The sequence below is a fragment of the Ictidomys tridecemlineatus genome, chromosome 1, assembly GCF_052094955.1.
Source record: "Ictidomys tridecemlineatus isolate mIctTri1 chromosome 1, mIctTri1.hap1, whole genome shotgun sequence".
In the NCBI taxonomy this organism is placed as follows: Eukaryota; Metazoa; Chordata; class Mammalia; order Rodentia; family Sciuridae; genus Ictidomys; species Ictidomys tridecemlineatus.
In genome coordinates, this window is record NC_135477.1 from 43,070,117 (window position 1) to 43,089,734 (window position 19,618).

Consider the following 19,618-nt stretch of genomic DNA (forward strand, 5'->3'; position numbering starts at 1 on the left):
ATTTTCACTGATGCCATTCTTCCCAATTTTGAATTTAATGGCTCATTTTTAGAGAGAGAATGTTCAACTTTAGGAAACTGGGCCCTTACTGTCTTCTTGCCCAGAAATATCAATATACATTGGGCTAGTTTCTTTAAGTGTGAAACACACAATTGCCATAAATTCAGGCAGTTTATGGAATCATTCAAGTAGTTCTGGTCCTACCATATTTTCTAGGTAAGCAAATCTTCTACTAATAGCAATAATTTGTCTCCTTCACAATACTGCCTCTTTTGATTTGTCCTTTATTGCATTGAACTGCCCTTGAGTACTTGATTAATTAATTAATTCAATGTCAGCATCTCTACATTTTCCTGGTGTAAGAAAGAACAAATGGCATGAAAGGAGGCATGTGTCTGTATTCCCATGGCTGGGGAACCTGAAGCAAGAGGATTGAGAGTTCAAAGCCAGGCTCAGTAATTTAGAGAGGTCCTGAACATCTTAGCAAGACCCTGTCTCTAAATATTAAAAAAAAGCCTAGTGTTGTTGTTCATGCAGCTCAGGGGTTAAGATAACCTGGGTTCAATCCTCTGAAAAAAATATTAAAAAAAAGAACACAGCTCTCATTTATCCTCTTTGCATGTGTCAAATGTTTGATTAAAAAGAAGGAATTTTCCATGGATATGTCCCTTAACTTATACCTTAGAGTTTATCATTATTGATAAGTCATCAATAACTGTTTAATTTCAATAGTTAAGTATTTATTGAAATGATACCTTTATTTTGATTTTTGATTCTTATCTATGACAAAGGAATGGTGGCCCGAAAATTTTTCAGAATACCATTTGGGAATGAATAGTCAGAAAAAATTTAATTTATTTTGAATTATCAGTTAAATGACTTGGCTGACTTGAGAGGTTGAGACAGGAGGATCACAAGTTAAAGGTCAGCCTGGAAACTTAACCAGGCTCAAACAACATAGTGAGACACTAAAAAGAAAAAATTAAAAGTCCAGGGATGTGGGGATGTGGCTCATTGGTAAATTAACCCTGTGTTAAATCCCTAATAAAAAAAGAAAGAAGGACAGAAAATTAGCAGCGAAATGATACCCTAAGAATTAGAGCAGGAGGATATTTAGATGTCCATTTCAAGAAAACACTTTAAGATAGAAATATTATTTAAATACATTTCAAAAACCACAGAAATACTATAAATGGAAAAGAGATTACATCTTTAATAACCTTTAAAACTACTTGAAGAAAATAATGGAAATCATTTTTATAATTTTTGAGTGTGGAATCATAAGCAAATTGGAAACTCTAGAAGTCACAAAAAAATTTGAGAAATTTGCCTACCTAATATCTAAACTTCTTGAGCAAAGACAGCAAAAAGATAGTAAAAGGGAGGTCTGGAGAAAACATTGCCAGCACCAATAAAAGACATTTACATTAATAGTCAGAATATACAAAGAAAAGAGGGGAAATAGAAGAGAAAATTATTTAAGTAGACAAATGCAACCCAATGTCACTTTTACATAGCAGCAACTAAATAAAACCCAACAAGAAGATACCATTTTGAACCATAGGATGGATTTATTAAAAAAAAAAAAAAAGGTGTTTGGGATCAGCCCTCCTCTACACTATTCCAACCAGAGAGTGATATCAGAGTTGGGTGCACACTGGCTCATCTGTGGTTTAGTGAGAATTGTGGGCAGTGTTTGCCTTTTGGACAAAACATAAAGGTTCTCTCATTCTGTGATTTCCAGGCCAGGAATCTAGTCTTTCCAGAATACAAGAAATGGGGACTAGTAATGTGGTTCAGTGGTTGAGCACTTACCTAGCACATGCAGGCCCTGGGTTCAAACCCCAGCATGGGGGGGGGAGAAAGAAACACAGAGAGAGAGAGGAAGGAAGGAAGAGAGGGAGAAATGGAGGGAGAAAAAAAGGAAAGAAGCATGGTATTTACAGCTGCCTCTTAGACCAGGACACAAGAAAAGACCACTGACTCCAATTAAAATCAAATTAAAGTAAGTTTATTATTTTGACCGGCCAGGGTGCGTCTCCCTCCCAAAATGGCAGGAACAATACAGCAACCCCAGCTTTCATGCAGCCCCGCTTTATACACCAGAAAGTTACACATGGGGGGTTACAGATAACAGAACTCTGACAAGCATCACACTAATGGTAGTTTACATTTTTTGCTGGCCCCAACATCAGAATTTATGAGGATAATTAGAGCCTTAGAGAGGGTCGTTGTCTGGCCAGGGAAGGCCAATATTTATGAGGTGCCACTAAGTTTCAGAGAGGGCTGCTATCTGGTCAGAGAGCCAGGCATGGGTGAATTCAAGGCACGGGCAGGCATTCCAAGCAGGTTCAGAATTTGCAGTAATTTATACTAAAGCAAAAAATTATCTTTTCATAGCTTTGTAGCAAGATGGCTCCCAATTCTAAGAAAAGATCCAGTTGGGTCTATCACTGCCCTCCCTCTATAATGCCTGAACTACTTCAAGTTCACTGAACTCCAGTAGCAGGGAGCAAGAAGGTCTCAAAATAAATCCTCCAAAAAGCACACTACCTCCCAAACTACAAGTGGTAAAACCCTCAAGAAGCACTTGGCTACAAAAATCACTTGAAATGAGCGCCCTCTAGTGTAGAGACGAAGAAAACTCAGAGTTACAGGCCCAGTGTTGTGGTTCTTTGATATCTAGTTTGTCCACTATATTTCAGATTCATTAACTCCTCCTCCAGCATCTGGTGTGAGAAACTGCTCAGATTTCAAAACAGATTTGTGATTCCAGAGGGCAGCTATCCCGCTCTGTGGGAGGCAAATGAAGACTCTCTGTTTGGCTTTTTAGAAGACACAAATAAGATCTGTGCTATCCATGCCAAACATGCAGTAGTTATGCCAAATGACCTCCAAATAGCACTCTGACACATTGAGAACTTATGTAAGAACCTACTATGGGGCGGGATGTATGAGTAGCTCTGTGAAAGCCTCCCATGCATGAGGCCCTGGGTTTGACTCACAGCATCTCAAAAACAACAAACCAAACCACTATTTTTAGGTCTGATGTTAAACATCCCCTCTGTCTCCAAGGTGTCAAAAGGTGCCTCAGTGGATGATTATATGTAGAAAACTAGGGGAGAGGAATCAAGTTTTGACAGCTTTTCCATTTTTTATGTGTGATTTTTTATGTAAATGTTAAAATGCAAAGCATTAATGCAGATCAAAATGTTTCAATGAACAAATTCTGACAATTCAGCTGTATGATGATTATAAAGGTCTGGTATTATTTTCTTTTTTTGGACTGTGGCAGCATTTTGATTGTTTACAAACGAAGTTAACTTCTTACTGACAGCCACTAAATGTAGTTTGTAGAATTGTGATCATACAGTGGATTTCACTCACTATGCCTTTCTGAGTTGTCCCACATGCTAGTATAGGTTTTTAATACTGTCCATCTTCTGTGCTGTTTTTATAAATTTGCCATTAAATTATAGGAATCCAGGCACTGTGACACATGCTGATAATGTCAAGTATTCCAGAGGTTGGGGCAAGGTATTGCAAGTTCTAGTGTTTTGAATCTGAAATTCAGGGGCAGAAAACTCTGCAACTTAGTGAGCCCCTGTCTCAAAATAAAAACTTAAAAAGACCTGGGGATATAGCTCAATGGTGGAATGTCTCTGGGTTTAATCCCTAGTACCTAAATAAATAAATCCATGCAACTATTAAAAAGATGTATGTTCATGAAGCATGTTTTATACTGGGGGCAAATAAAGAAATAGTCTGTATAAATAATGATAGGTCCATCCACAGGATCCTTTGTAGCTCCTACATGGAATAAAGTAGATTTATGTGTACTCACTTTTATAAACTTTTTTCAAATTTTTAATGATCTCCCAAGAATTGATGCTAGGACACAAGTAGACATGAATATGAAAGCAAACTATTTTTAGTTAATACTCTGTTTCTAAATTTTTTCTCCATATATACTGGAAACACAGGCAATATGTAGAGAAGAAATAGGAGAGTCCACCACATTATGGGAACAGAACTGGAATTATTTCGCAGAGGAAATTAGTGACAGGGAGGAGTTTGATGTTTTGCATTTTATACTTTATTACTTTGTGCTCTAACATAACAAGAAATTAAACTGTGTGTTTGTGTGTGTGCGTGTGTGTATGTTTTGAATCTTAAATTCACAATATTAGGCAACCAATCCCTAACTTTGAGCTATAAGAATTTTTGTTGATTTAAATGTTCTTTGATAATTTCCCACTAAGCTAAACTACTGTCCACAGGAGCGGTTGGAGAGACAGGAAACTCTCTGGTGAATGACTTCAAGGTGTTCTATGTCCTAGAGACCCAAATTGAAAAACTGGTTCCAAGTGAAAAGCTCCCTGATACCGCTGTCTTCAAAGTTTCTCTCAAAAACTCAGATCAATAATATCTAAAGTCTCCCCTGGGCACCCTCAGATATCATTGACCTGCATGCCCAGGTGACTGTCAGAACACACTGGATTCACAAACAGGGGCTCTCATCTCATTGCAGGAGCCTCCAGAAGTTCTTGAAGTTGCAGTAGCTGAACCTGTGGCTTCAATACAAGTTCTGCTTTCAGTGGGGACCTGGGCTGCTCTCTAGCAACTTGCTGTCCATGTAACACAAAAGGTAGCCCATGTAGGAGGATGGAGGTATCTAACTCAATTATGACCCGAGAACGATTCTGCCAAGATTGTGAATTGGAAATCAAATGACACAGCAACGGCATATGCCTGCCACAGTACACCGCAGGCACATTCACTGTGAGCACAGTAGGAGAGTTCAGGGCTGGGGTAGATTTTTAAAGGCAAAAGTATAAAGAACTACAACACATATTTCCAAATAATAAGTCTTGGCAACTGTAAAAAGAGAGATGTAAGTTCAAAGTTAAACAGACCGTTTCTGGACACACATTGCTGCAGAAGTCTGTTCTAAAAGGGTGAATTCCAGCAGACTCTTGTAAATTCTTGTCAAGCAATCCTGGCTGAGATCTCTTCCTTCCTAATGTCCTGGCATGGTTTCTGTTGTTTTGTTGTTTATGGTGGACAAAAATGAAAATCCATTGTGATACCAATGACACTGTCAAATTTCAGAGAGTCCAGGCTGTCCTGGCAGTCTATAATATTTTGAAGATACTGCTCTGCTTCAGGGAGAAGAGCAGCAGCCTTCAGACCCTGCCAAACAAAGGCACTGTAGAGGACCTTATCTCCAAGGTGGAGATCATTTGTGAGACAGGCTGTGCCAGATGGATCTACCTAAGCACACATTGGTTTGAATTTGGCAAGTGCTGTCTTTGTGCCTGTTACTGTGGCAGTGGCTGCCTGAGTCCAACTTTTTCTAGAACACTAGGAGAGGCACAGTCAGGGATCTATGACTGCAGGGTACTGCTACCCCTCCAGAAGACACTGAGAGTTCAGGAAGCTGTGAGCAAGGGCTCCTAGCTGGGATAAAGGGGCAGGTAAGAAAGATTGGGGGAGTTGTTTTTTTATTTTTTTTGTTTATTTTTTTTTAATTTTCTAGGGCTTTTGTGATTTTTTTTTGAGTTTTTTGTTTGTTTGTTGTTGTTGTTGTTGTTTTCAAAGAAATTTTCTACACTGGGCATCTTTATGTGCACATACAAGAGACACTTAGCTCTGACCCTCAGAGTATGACTACAGGATGCCTTCTGACTATAGGTCCCTAAAACTCAATGCCAAGGACTTCAGTTAAAATTTCAGCCATGTCATCAAATGTTTCATACCTCTGCTCAGTTGGGCATGTTAGAATTGGGTCCTGAACTGGCATTTTCTCTTGGTAACTCTGAGGCTGTTGCAGCTGTGGATTATAATATCCCCAGTCACTCTGTTGCTGCAGGCCCCACAGATCTAAGAGGTCCATGTCCTGCTGCTGCTGCATCTTTCCCTGTGCACTACTGACACAGGGAAAAGGCAAGCCATCAAATAATTCATACCCTTCACCCCAGACCTGCTGGTTTGGGGACCTGGGCTGCTCTCTAGCAACTTGCTGTCCATTGAATGCAAAAGGTTCTGGAAGGACACTCAACTCCATTTGTGGAGTAGATGTGCACTGAATCTCAGACCTTGAGTCCTCTCCACACTTTTGAGAATCTGCATCCTGCTCTTGTGGAACTGAGGGCAACTGGTGCCCCAAGACATCATGCTTCTCAGTCATTAGAAGTGGGTCCTGAACAGGCAGCTTCTCTTGATAACTCTGGGGCTGTTGCAGCTGTGGATTATAATATCCCCAGTTACTCTGCTGCTCTGGTACCAACAGATCAAAGAGGTCCATTTCCTGCTGCTGCTGCATCTTTTCCTGTGCACTACTGACACAGGGCAAAGGCAAGCCATCAAAGAGTTCATATCCCTCACCCCAGACCTGCTGCTTTGGGGAACTGGGCTGCTCTCTAGAAAATTGATGTCTATCAAACACAAAAGAGTAACATGAGCCATTCTCTTCAATGGGGAGTACTGATGTCTCCACAGGAAAGGAGGCAGCGTTTCCCTGTGGAGCGTGCTGGAGGCAAGAAGGCTGTGCAGTGGCACTCTTGTCATAATGCATCTGGGCCTCCTGGTGTCCTAAAACACGATGGTGCCCTTGGACAGGGAACTCATGTCTTCTCCTGGCGACAACTGCTCTCTGTTTCTCTTTGAGTCGTAGTCTGGATCTTTTATTTTGAAACCAAATCTAGAAAGAAAGAAATTATTTTCAATAAGTATTTTATAGTAAAGCTTAGTTTCAGGATTATCACTGATCTGCTCATTGGCCTGGGGTAGACACAAAAAAGGCAATCCATCCTGGGCTGAATCATGGAGGTTATTGTGGAGGTTATGAACAGTGCACAATTCCAAACTCCCAACTCTTCCCAAAATCTACCAAAATCCTTCAGTGCATGTGAACATAGCTTTTCAATGTCTCCCAAATACCTCTCTGCAAACTAGGAGACCCCCAGGTGCCCTGCATATTTTCCCACAGCCTCTTGATTTTTCTCAAGCTGCTCCATCAACACCCATTCATGACTCCATGTCCTGTAAGATTATTCATAAATTCGTTGCATTTATAAGCCATAAACCGAACAAACAAATGTTTGTCAAAACTGGACAGTGTATTATACATGTGATCCTGACAATCGAATAGAACAACTCTAATCTACATTTTTTCTCCTGCATCAATTCAGGATAATTGCAATGCCGGCAAGAGTCAAGAAAGCTTGGAGGTATGTGTTTTAAAATGACAAAATGCTTTTTAGACTAGGTAACTTAATTAGCTAGGGTTGCAGAGGCTCACAGTCAAGAGTGTTTGGAAGCCTTTTGATATTTGATCACTCCTGAAACCCTTCTCCCAATCAGGATGAATTTAGTTTAACATCTAGGAAAATCTTTGATTCCCACTTAAGAGGTTTAAAGTTATAACTCTACATAACAAAACTGTTTCTTCTAAATACATGCTCTCATTTTCCCTTCAAACATAATTAAACACAAAGAAAATAAGATGTGAGCATCTATCATTTGTCAACAGTTAGCAGGTGGGTTCAAAATGATAAGACCAAAAGGCAGATGCTCTCTTTCTCATTTTCAGACTCCCTAGGATTCTCTCCCTGACCATGCTTGCTCCTGCATCACATGGGCTTATCCTAAACTGTTGCACTGCCTTTCAAACCACTTCCTCTCTCTGTCATTATCTGGTTATGATTTTCTACTTCTGTCTATAACAACATTGATTTGCAGGAAGTTTGAAATATTTCCAGTTCATGGAACATTTGAAATACAATAAATTGATAGCTGACAGAGTATTTCCTCTTCTTTTATTTTGCAACACTCTTATTACATTCCCTTTCTTATTTTCTCTAAGATAACTTTCTCATAGTCTCACACAAAAAATATTTTCAATAAGAATTGGATATTAATAGAAGAGAGGTATATGCAAACCCAATTCACTATACATTAGGGCAATCCCAATAGAGTAAAATTCTGTGCAGCATAAACAATAATTCACAAAAATAATCTTATCAGAAATTCCCAAAACAAAGTATTGGCTCATGTCCCAAATGGCTACAAAGTGCCTACTAATGCTATGAGGTGCCACATGAGGGACATAATTGAACCAAGTCTTTCTCCTGCACCTTGGGCAATCACCTCTTGGGTTAGATTGGCATACCATAGTTAGCAGTTTGCAAATAAAATCCTCCGATGTCTCTGACAAAAAACAAATCAGTACAAATTAAAGTGCCATTCTTAAACCTTATCATTGAATGCTCAACACCTCTGCAAACTCTTTGTCCCAACTTTAAAATATCCAATCTTCCCAGTTTTCCATAATTCCATAGCCAGAACCATGACCAAAAACTGGCACAGTTCTTATTCTGAATAATTACTGAGCATGTTAACGGGTGCCTACTCCCAAATTTGCCTCACAGTTCTTGATTTCTCATAAAAGTAACAAAATAAATTCACACCCACCCTGAAATGAAACTGTGACAAAGATCAACAATATCCTATATGAAAAAATGACATGAGACATTTTCAAACAATTGTTGTATTTACTGTATTGTATAAAAAAGATATGTTCATGCAAGTTTTCCAAATTTGGACTTACATTGATTGAGTTGATGGGGCAATGAATTTGCTTGGCTAGCTCTTGTCGGGTCCCAAAATCTGGGTAGGAATTCTGTTCAAATGATCGATTAAGAATCTCCAAGTCATGTTTTGTAAATTTGTGCCGGGGTTTTCCTAACCATTTTTCCTGTTTTGTTTCTTCTGCTTCCATAGTACTATCTCCAACTGAAGATGCTAGTAGTGTAGAAACAGATAGAAAAAGATTGAGGATTGCCAGTAGAATTCAGAGGGAAAAAAGTATTATTTGTTCACCAAGATTTTAACAATGCAGAGCTCTGCCTCACAACTTCTTCATATTAATAACACCAAAAATGGATTAACTGCTGATCCTTAAAAATATGAAAAGAATATGTGATTATAATATGCATGGTAGAGAAGAATTTTAGTCTAGATAAAATTCAAAATATATAAAAAGAGACAAATAAAAAGTGTTAAATCATAAGAATAATTGAGAAAATACAGATAAATCAGCTCATATCAATCTGATAACCACTACTATAAATGGTTGGTGGAAGAGTAGGGGATGAATAAGATTATATAAAGTAGATAGAAAGCATTGTGTTGGGACAAGTATTTATCATTCTTCCATAGAACACAAAAATGAGAAATTCATTTCTGATTCAAAGGAAATTAAATTTAACAACTGGTCCTGAGAAAACTGGATATCCACATGGAAACGATAGAGGTGGACCTTTTACCCAATAGGGAAATATTAACTCAAAATTCAAAGAATTATAAATAAAGCTAGAAAAATGCATAAAACTGGCTGCAAAAAAAAAACTTGGGAGAATGTTTCATGATATTGAATTTAGCCATGATTTCATAGATATATCATCAAAACCACAAACAAAAAAATTATTAAACTATAACTAAATAAACACTGTGCATGAAAGGACACAAGGAAGAAAATGAAAGGACAATCTGTGGAACAGGTGAATCGCTTTGAGAACCACATCTGATGGAGTGCTGATATCAAGACATAAAGAACCATATCTCTGAGATGGGCAAAGGATTGGAATAGTCATTTCTCCAACAAACATAAACAAATTGTCATTAACCCTATGAAATGATGGTCAACATTACAAACCATTAAGAAGGCAAATTCAAATTCACAGAAAAATCTAACCTCACTCCCATCACTAATGCTACTATCTACAAACCAAATAAGCAAAACAAAACAACTGCAGAGGAGGAGCAGAGGAACTGGAACCCCTGATGCCCTGTGGGTGGGAAGACAAAATGGTGAAGCTACAATGGAAAAAAATATGGTCATTGCTCAAAAGTCATTAAAAATTACTATATTCTCCAGCAATATCATTTGTATGAGGTTCCTAGAGTAGTCAAAGTCATCAGGACAAAAGTACAATGATAATCCTCAGGAAGTGGAGAGGGGGCTCTTGGGGGGTGTCCTTTAATTGTCACAAAGTACCAGTTCTATAAGATGAAAAGAGCTCTGTGGAGAGTTGCTGGTAATGGTTGCAGAACAATGAGATGCAGGTGATGCCACTGAAGTATACACTTAAAAATGGTGGTGAGGGTAAATTTTACCTGTTTCATTAAAGTTTAAAAAAGAAAATAATAACTCAAGGAAATTGATCCAAAAGAGAAAATCTGAATCTGTACATGTTACACAAACATAGGTTACTTGGCAGGAAAGTCACTTATAAAATAAATAACCTGTGCCTGAAAACAGATTTTATTCACTCTCAAAGTGGAGCCTCTTTAGCTTTAAAGGCCCAAACCACAAATTAAATTGCAGGGCACATGCATTTTTTACACAGGAACTTCAGGGGCTTCAACACTGACTCCATTCCAGTCAGATTGAGCCCAGAGCAATTTTCTCTCAGCCATGCACCAAATAACAATGTTGTGGCCAAGGATGGTCTAGATGTATGACGCTGATGCCTCATGGCATATCATTGAGTTACTATTGATATCAGAGTTATATTAGATTTTCTAAGTTCACTCTATGATGTCCACACAAGAAAAATCTCCTCATATGTTTCTCAGAAACAATCCTCACCATTAAGCAATGCCTTCGTGAAAATGTTTTTTTTTTCCTTTTTTTCTTTTTTGATGATTTTAAATGAGAAATCCAATTACTCTTAAAATACAGGCATTTTCAGTTCTGTCTTAGGGAGCAAAAAACAATTTTATATAAAAAAATTTTAACATAGTGTTTAGTCATCATGATGAGCTAAGGAGAGTACATTTGAGGCTTCTTTCTGTCTAGAGAGGCTGCTGAGAAGAGGAGAGGAAGCAAGGCTTTTAATAATGGGACCTAGGAGACAGAGAGTTTCTTCAGCTTTTCCTAAGCAGTACCACATTTCAACCACTTATTCTAGAGAACCATCAAAGATGTGCAGCATGAGGTAATGGTCATGAGAATGCAAATTATCCAATGTTTTCAAACAACACCTAAGTGGGTATTTAAAATTTAAAAACAACAACAACAAAATCATCTATTCACACTTTTGGAGTCCAGGTGAGCACAGCCAAGTTTTCAGAAAAGCTTCTGATCTGGTTCATCCCACTCCTCACCCAAAAACTCATATACAAAAGTTTCAGATTTTCTGAAAAGCAAATGTTCATCCTTCAATTGTTTGAAAAACGTGAGGTTTTTGGTAGTCAAACCTCAGTAGTAAAATCAGTAACCAAAGATATTATCCTGTGAACTGCAATAGCCCCATGGGTAGAAGCAGGGCCTCTGTTGCCTACTTACCTGAGATCCATGATGGCTTTGTGGAGAAATTCACATCCCATACAGACTGCAGTAATTCAACACTATTGTTGTTTTGGGGGGAGGGGGAGTTTCCTGAACATTTTTGCCTCTGAGACCATGTGTCCAGTGGACTCCTGAGTCCACTATGTACACTTGGGAAGAGGGTCATGTTAGTTGCAAGACAACTACACCTGAACAAACAGCCTTCACCTTTCAGCAAGGGCTCATCTACAGAACGAAATCAAAACTACAACAAATTCTTTTGAACGTCCACTATGCACACAAAAGATTGTGCCAAAATCTCTTCCACTATCCAATTTCTTTCTTTTTGTTTTTAAAGAGAGAGAGAGAGAAAGAGAGAAGGAATGAGAGAATTTTTTAATATTCATTTTCTAGTTTTCGGCCAGCACAACATCTTTGTTTGTATGTGGTGCTGAGGATTGAACCCAGGCCACATGCATGCCAGGTGAGTGCACTAACACCTGAGCCACATCCCTGGCCCCTATCAAATTTATTTCTAAATTTATTTCTAAATTCCACAGAATATTAAAAAAAAAAACTGAACTTCATAAAAAATCCCCAGGATCACTCATTAAATTCTTCTAGTATATTTTCTCTCCCCTCCCTCATCTTTGGGTTCTGGAGACCTAACTCTGGACCTGGGACATGCTAGGCAAGTACCCTACCTTTCAGCTATGCCCATGTCTTTGTTTGCATTTGATTTCTTTGTTTTGTGCTGGAGGAAGCCAAAAAGAACCAAGGCTTCATGCATATGGGCTCCTGCCTGCTTGGCAAGCAGTCTGCTATAGAGCCACACCCCAGCCTATCCTGTTGATTTGATTTTATTTTTCTCTTCACTCTGGGCCCTTTACCATCTCCGTCCCCATTAATATCTAAAAACACCTAGACTGGCCATGAAGTCAGGATCCTCCCGCCTCAGCTACCCACGTAGCTAGGAAAATAGGCACACACACACCATGTCTGGCTAATTATTCATCTCACAGGAAAGGAAAAAGAGAATGAAAACCCAAAGAACTTATCCCTGGACCTCAACTCAGAGCAGTATCTTGCCAATCTAACTAGATCCACTCACCAATGCTGCACATCTTCTAGTCATGTGTGTGTGTTTTAAGTGGTACTACCAGATATATGGTTTGGCTTGGAAATATTTCCAAATATCTCTAAATTTTCTAAGAAACCTGTTGCATGCAGTCCACACCCTGCCACGAAATATCATAACCCAAATCTCCACTAAAGAAACTCACCTTTGGAAGCCATATTGCACTTCTACTGCGCACGATTTCTCCCTGGTAAACTGAGGAACTCTGGAGCAGCATCCTATAATATACCCCATGCTAGACACGCCCACAGAAGGCTCCACCCCTGAGTGATGAAGCCAATACCCATACCACACCCCTTACCCCAGGCCCAGACAGGCCCCCTGGGGCTACAGATTCAGCCCCACCCTAGCCCACAGTTTAGCCTAGACTCCTCTGATAATATTTAACTTACCTCTTCCAATCTTGGCTTCCCTTCATTGAGCTCCCACTGAAGCTAAACTTATTTAATTTCTACAACACCCATAAAATGTCTGTACTACTTTATGCCCACTTGGACTTGAGGGTACTAGGAATGGAATTGTTTAGGCTTTTCAGAGCCACTGACCTCAAACCTCCTCTCACCACATTCTCACAGCCCACACACACTATGTGTTCTGACAGTCTCAACTCAAGAACGAGACACATCACTAGATATAGTATTGTTTAAATAGTATTGAGCTTAGAATTAGGAGAGACTATACACTGGAATTGAATAATAATAATATAAGACATAGACTAATATTTTATAAAACTTAAATCATTGTTAAAAAAAACACCTTTTATTCTTGTCTTCAGTAAGGCAGCATGAACATACAGGCACTCTACTATGAACTACACCCAGAGCCATGTTTTATTGTTTTATTTTATGTTTTCATCTCAGAAACTTAATGGCAATAGTGCAGAAATTAAAGTTTTAAAACCAAAAAAGCTGAAGGAATCCAGTTTTCCAACTTAACTCCATGATAGAAAGTTTCTCTGTAGCCAAAAATCAAGAAGAGGCCCAACAAAAAGATTGATGGGCACTTAAATTTACGGAGGGCCTTTCACAGCCTATGACAGCAGACGGGCCCCAGGCTGTCTACTTAGGACAATCTGCCATTTGAGGCACTGCATATGCTTTGGGGCACATGGGGGAACATTTTAGGAACCAGAAGGGTTGTAGGAGATTGGAGACTGAGGCAGTAGGCCAATCAAAATTGGATTGAGTCATCAGTGGTCCCCAAAGCCATGTGCATTGTTCTGGGATCTCACTCCCCCTACCCACAGCCCAGTCTGCTGATGGCCTTCTTTTCCCCCATGGGCTCTGGCATGTCTATTTCCAAATTCCAGGTCTCATGCTTTCTTTTATAACATTTTGCATGGGATCCCCACTTATCTACCATGTGGCAGGCGGTCATGTACACCAGCTCTGAGGTCCCTAACAAGGACTTCATAAGAAACAGAAAACAAAGAAATAAATAAATGTCCCATGACCTGGTCGTTCCTTTTTATTTCTTCAAAGTACCTTAGAAAGAAAAAATTGCAGTTTTTATTTTTATTTCATATTTTTGTACATTTTCAAAGGTTTCAGGCACTTTTAATAGCCAAAGCAGACTTCAGAGCCTTTATTTTACTTTGACCATGTTCAATATAAACTCAAAAAAGAAAATAAATATATATATATATATATATATATATATATATATATATATTAAATCAAAATAGAAATATGGCTGCAGTGGCACAATCAGTAACCCCAGTACCTCAGGTGAGTGAGGCAGAAGATCAAAATCTGTCTGGAAACTGAGCCAGGCCCTGGCCAAACAATAAATAAATAAATAAATAATCAAAGTCTCCGTATAAATGTCAGTGTTAGTGGCCACTGGTTCACTCCTAGAAGCAAAGTAGAAGTGGTATCTTATTCTCATTCCAGAAATTTTTGTGTCTATGCACTTAGCTGGACTATAAGTTTTTGGTTTGTATGAGATCATCTTAAAGGTCAGAGATTAAACATCCCTTTTTTTCTTTTCCTTTATTATTTACAAATGTGATGTTTTTTAAATTTGTTGGTGTTTTAGTATGAAATCTTGTTGTCCAATATTACACCAAAATTTTGATGGTCACTACCACCAACAGCTGACATGTTCTCTCATGCCACTTATGGATGGAAATGTTGATACTAATGACAAGCAAGGAGAGAAAAAATAAGCCAGGCTTATTTTATTTAGAGTTTCTCTAACAGTCAAATAAAATCTTGGACTTGGATTGATTTATCTGGATTTTTCTTTTTTTAACCACAATAGCTCAAAGTTTCCATCAACTTTGTTTCATTCCTTTCTGAGTACCCTGAATTCAAGACAGGTAGTGACCTCCTTTCCTCCCCTCCTCCATCTAATCCACCTGGACAGACAGCCACACTGCCTTATTCTCATTCTCTTCTCAATTCCAGTCAGGTTCTCCTCAGAGCTCACTCCATAATTTCCAACAGGGAATCAGCTTCAAATGGCCCAATCTGGTGGCTAATTTTTTAAGTCATCAAAAGTTTTAGCCAATCATTTTTGTTTGTTTTCCTAGTTCACACGCTGTATGTGAAGCTTGGCTTCAGAGCATGTAACCTAAGTCCTTCATCCTTGTTACAAATGCCTTTGAAGGTAAGAACCCAGCACACACCAGGTCATCCAGATGGAGCCATGCAATAATGGAGTTTTGAACAGCAAACTGCAGGTTCAGAAACAACAACATTCTGGTGAACTCAGTTTTTGTTGTTGTTGTTGTTTTTAAATTAGTTGTAGATAAACATAATATGTTAATTAATTTATTTATTTTTATGTGGTACTGAGGATCAAACCCAGTGCCTCACAACCATGAGGAAAGCACTCTGCCATCAAGCCAAAATCCCAACCACTCAGGTCAACCTTTAAGAGTAAATAATTTCTGCATTGCATGGGGCTGCATACCTGGAATTCCAATTACTGAGGAGACTGAAGCAGGAGGATTGAAACTTCAAGGCCAGTATAAATCTTAGTGAAAACCTAAGTAACTAAATTAGATCATGTCTAATAATTTTACAATAGAATAAAAAGGACTGGTGAGAAGGCTCAGTGGCAAAGTGACCCTAAGTTCAATATTAAAAACAACAACAACAACAACAACAACAACACAATAACACTTCTTTGTTTCATGATGGAAAATAAACGTTTTCAATATGGCCATTTAACATGCCTGTGGAAGTCTCAAAACCACACTCCATGAACTGGTGTATTTGGAAAACTGATGACTCAACAGTTGGCTTGTAGAACATTGAATTTTGTGGAGATGATTTGATATCACTTGACCATTCACTGAATTTTTATTTTGTCCACCTAAATTTTACCTTCTTGCCTCATTCTCCCACATCACACCATTTAATTCACTTAACCATAATAATCCTAAGAAAAATAGCTAATATTTATTACTAGATTCTCTGTTCTACCTCTAATCTCTTCAAGGATATAAAGAAACCAGTATTCTTTAGGACAAAATGTAGTACAAACTTAAATTATCAACATACTTAATCATCATTACTTGAAGTTTTTTAAAGTCCTTTCTTTATTTAGTCCTTTCTTTATTTAGGTCGCTTTGCCAGTAAGCTATATTCCCATTCCTTTTTATTGTTTTGTCCTGAGGCAGGGTCCCCCTAAACTGCTATGACTAACCTAGAGCTAGGAACCCTGTTATAGCCTCCCATGTCTCTGAAATGCTAAATAAAATTTGAAGATTTTAGTCAGAAAATTATCCTCTGGTGTCTTCTTTGCCCCACAAAGTCTCCACACTGATTAGCCCTTCCTCTTTGTTCATTAGTGAGTCAATGACCTGAGGGCATTCCTGGTCACAATCCCTGAATGCAGGATCTCACAGGATCAATGCAAAAGAGACATTTGTCCCTACTAAATCCCTATGATTGATTTTCCTGAGAGGTGAACTACACTGTACCAACCTGAGAGCCCCAGACTGCATTAACCTTCATCATACTTCTGGGACAAGGTATTCCCCCTGGCACTAAACAGGCGCTCAGCAATATATCTTCCAGTGGGGCAATCATTATTGTGGAACGTTTTAATTAAATCACTGGTCAGGCTTGAAGCAGGACATGAAACTTTATTTGTCATGGCATGTGAGAAGTGCAGCAAGCAAGTCCCCTCTGCAACCTCTGACACTGTGCAGCAGGTAGGGTACCTTTACACCTAATTGACCAAAACAATTGGAATGGCCAAGAGATTTTATTGTAGCAGTGCAAAAGAGGAGAGAGAGAGAGAGAGAGAGAGAGAGAGAGAGAGAGAGAGAGAGAACTGAGAGAAGAAGGAGAGCAAGAGGAAGAGAGGGAGACAGAGAGAAAGAGCAAGAGAGAAGAACCCAGCAGGAGTAAGTATTTATAGCCTAATGCTAATGGGGTCTCTGGGGCTGCCAGCTGCCTTGGCGGTATACAGTGATTGGATCATACAGTAGTGTCATTTGCTGCCTTCAGACAGAAGGGGCAGGGGCTAGATGTGGGTTTCCATTGAACCAGACAGGTGGGGTCCAGTATTCAGCCTTGAGTTAGGTTGAGTGTTCAGACTTGATGCAAACAGGTGATAAACGACCTGATAGAGGGGGGTTTGAGTGAATGGGTTATCCTGCAGCTAACATTTGTTCAGCCTGACCAGAAGACAACTTACTGGAGCCTGCCCTGAATCTAACAATGACCATGTAAATACATTAATGTAACTGGTGAAATGTGGTTTTTCTACCAGCTAGGGCCTTCTAACATAGTCCAAGAAAGAGATAAAAAACATGATGAACTTTTTTTTTCAGTCTTATCTTTATAGGGTGACTGGGACCATGAGGGCTTTCATTCTTTTTTAGGACACACATTTTCTCTTTTGACTCAGGTGTGATGAATAGTCTGTGGGCTGGAATGGGTGTTGAAGTCACCAGTCTCTCAGGACTGGTTATCATCAAAGAAATTAATGAGCTTTAAGTTGAACCTCTTGGAGAGAGTTAGCAACAGTTTGAAGTAGAAGCAGTTTATTTTGGTAAAGGTGTAGGGCCTTTGAGGAATTAACATTTTAATCTACCACAGGTGGTCTCCCAATTTCTGAATTCAAGCTGGCTTCCACTTCTGTGATCTGACCAAATCGGATACTAAACCTGTTTTACTGATCCCTTAGATAGTGCTACCAATATTTTCACCAGGCAACTACACTGACTGTCTTTAGTTGTTGTTTCATATTCCCCCTCTAATTTTAGGTATGCCTACTGCTGTAAGAAAATCGGAATTGAAATGACATGGCTGGCGAAAACACTTTGGAGTCAAATATACCTGTTGACTTTTAACTCTTAGTACAATTCTTTTGAGTGAGGAAAGACAGCAATTTTAAACCTGTATTATTTACCAAACACATGCAGACATGCAAACACACGGAGTACATACATACACAAAACAAAACAATAAACAAAGGCTTTGCAGATTTTTAAAAAACATTTTACATTGAGGGCTAACCTTTGTAAGTTGGTGTCTGAACAAAACAATGTGTAAAAAGGAAACCTCCACAGTTGGATAAAATAGGATTGATCAGAAAAACACATTATCCTTTGCAGATGAGATCAAAATTATAAGCTCAAAAAAATATACAATTATAAAAGCCTTCTTGCCTCTGGCCTGATGTAGCCCTAAAATGTAAAAAGCATTTAATAAAAGAAGTGAGGGCTTGTGGGAAATCAGAGAAAGAAGGATTTTGATTTTAAAAAATAAATAAATAAATGCAACTGCTCCTGATTCTCTGGATACATGATGCTTTATGTATATTTTTAAAAAATTGTTCATATTGTTCTTTATCCAAAATGGTCCTGAAAAAGTGTGGAACAAGTGGCTAGCTCCATCTTGGCATATGCCCATTCTACTCTCTAGCCATCACAGTAGAACACCCTTGTAGGTACTTTTTATCTCTGTACCTTGTGATACAGTATTGAAAATATATTTTGAGAGATATAAGCAAAGTTTAAAATTATTTTCTCCTAGAAGATTACTAGGTCAACCATGAATGCCTGGTTGTGAATGCCTGTAATACCTGCAACTAAGGAAGCTGAGGCAGAAGAGTCGCAAGTTGTAGACCATCATATGTAACTTAGTAACATCCTGTGTCAAAATAAAAAGTAGTGGGTTAGAAATATAGGTCAGGAACAGAAAGCTTGCCTACCAAGTACAATGCCCTAAGTTTAATACCCAGGTTTATTAAAAAAAAAAGAAGAAGCAGAAGAAGAAAAAAGGAAAGAAAAAAGAAAACAAATTCCCAAAGAAAATAAAATCAATAAACACATGAGCAAAAGCTATATCAACAATGACACTTTTAGCAGAAACACTGGCATTTAAAAAGGAAACAGAACTTAAATGAGCAATATGTCATAGGAAAGAATACTTCAAACTCATTTTATGACCTCAGAATTACACAGATTTCAGAGCCCAAGACATTATAAGAAAACTATAGACAAAAAATTCTGACAAATGTTGTGGAAAACTATTTATCAAATTCTAACCAACTGAATTCAATAATGCAATTAAAAAATGAGAGAACTAAGAATATAACTAAGGGAGAAAGTACTTATCTAATGCTCAAAAGGTTCTGGGTTTGAGCCTCAATAATACACACACACATACACACACACACACACACACAAATGAAAAACAAATAAAACTATTCTACACCATGATCAAATGGAATTTATTCTTGAAATGTAAGGAGAATTAAACTCCTGGAAAATCAATGTCATCTACTACATTCATGGTAGGAAGAACAGAAACCACATGATCATTTCAGCTGATGCAGGGGGAAAAGCACTTTACAAAGTTCAACACTCATTCATGATAGAAACAATTAATAAACCAAGAGTAGATGGCATCAGTCTCAGCATTATAAAATCTACATAAGAAAAGTCCACAGCTGACACCAAACATAACAGCAAAAGACTGGAAGCCTCTGCTCTAAGATCAGAAAGGAAGCAAGGATGCCCAGTCTTACCACTTGTATGCAACAGAGTACTAGGAGCTCTATGAGCAAGTAGGCCAGATAAAGAAATACCAGACTTCCAAATTAGAAAGAAGAGGTAAAGTTTTCTGTTCATAAATATCAGAAAAAAAACAGCCTAAATGTTCCTCAAACAACTTTCAGAG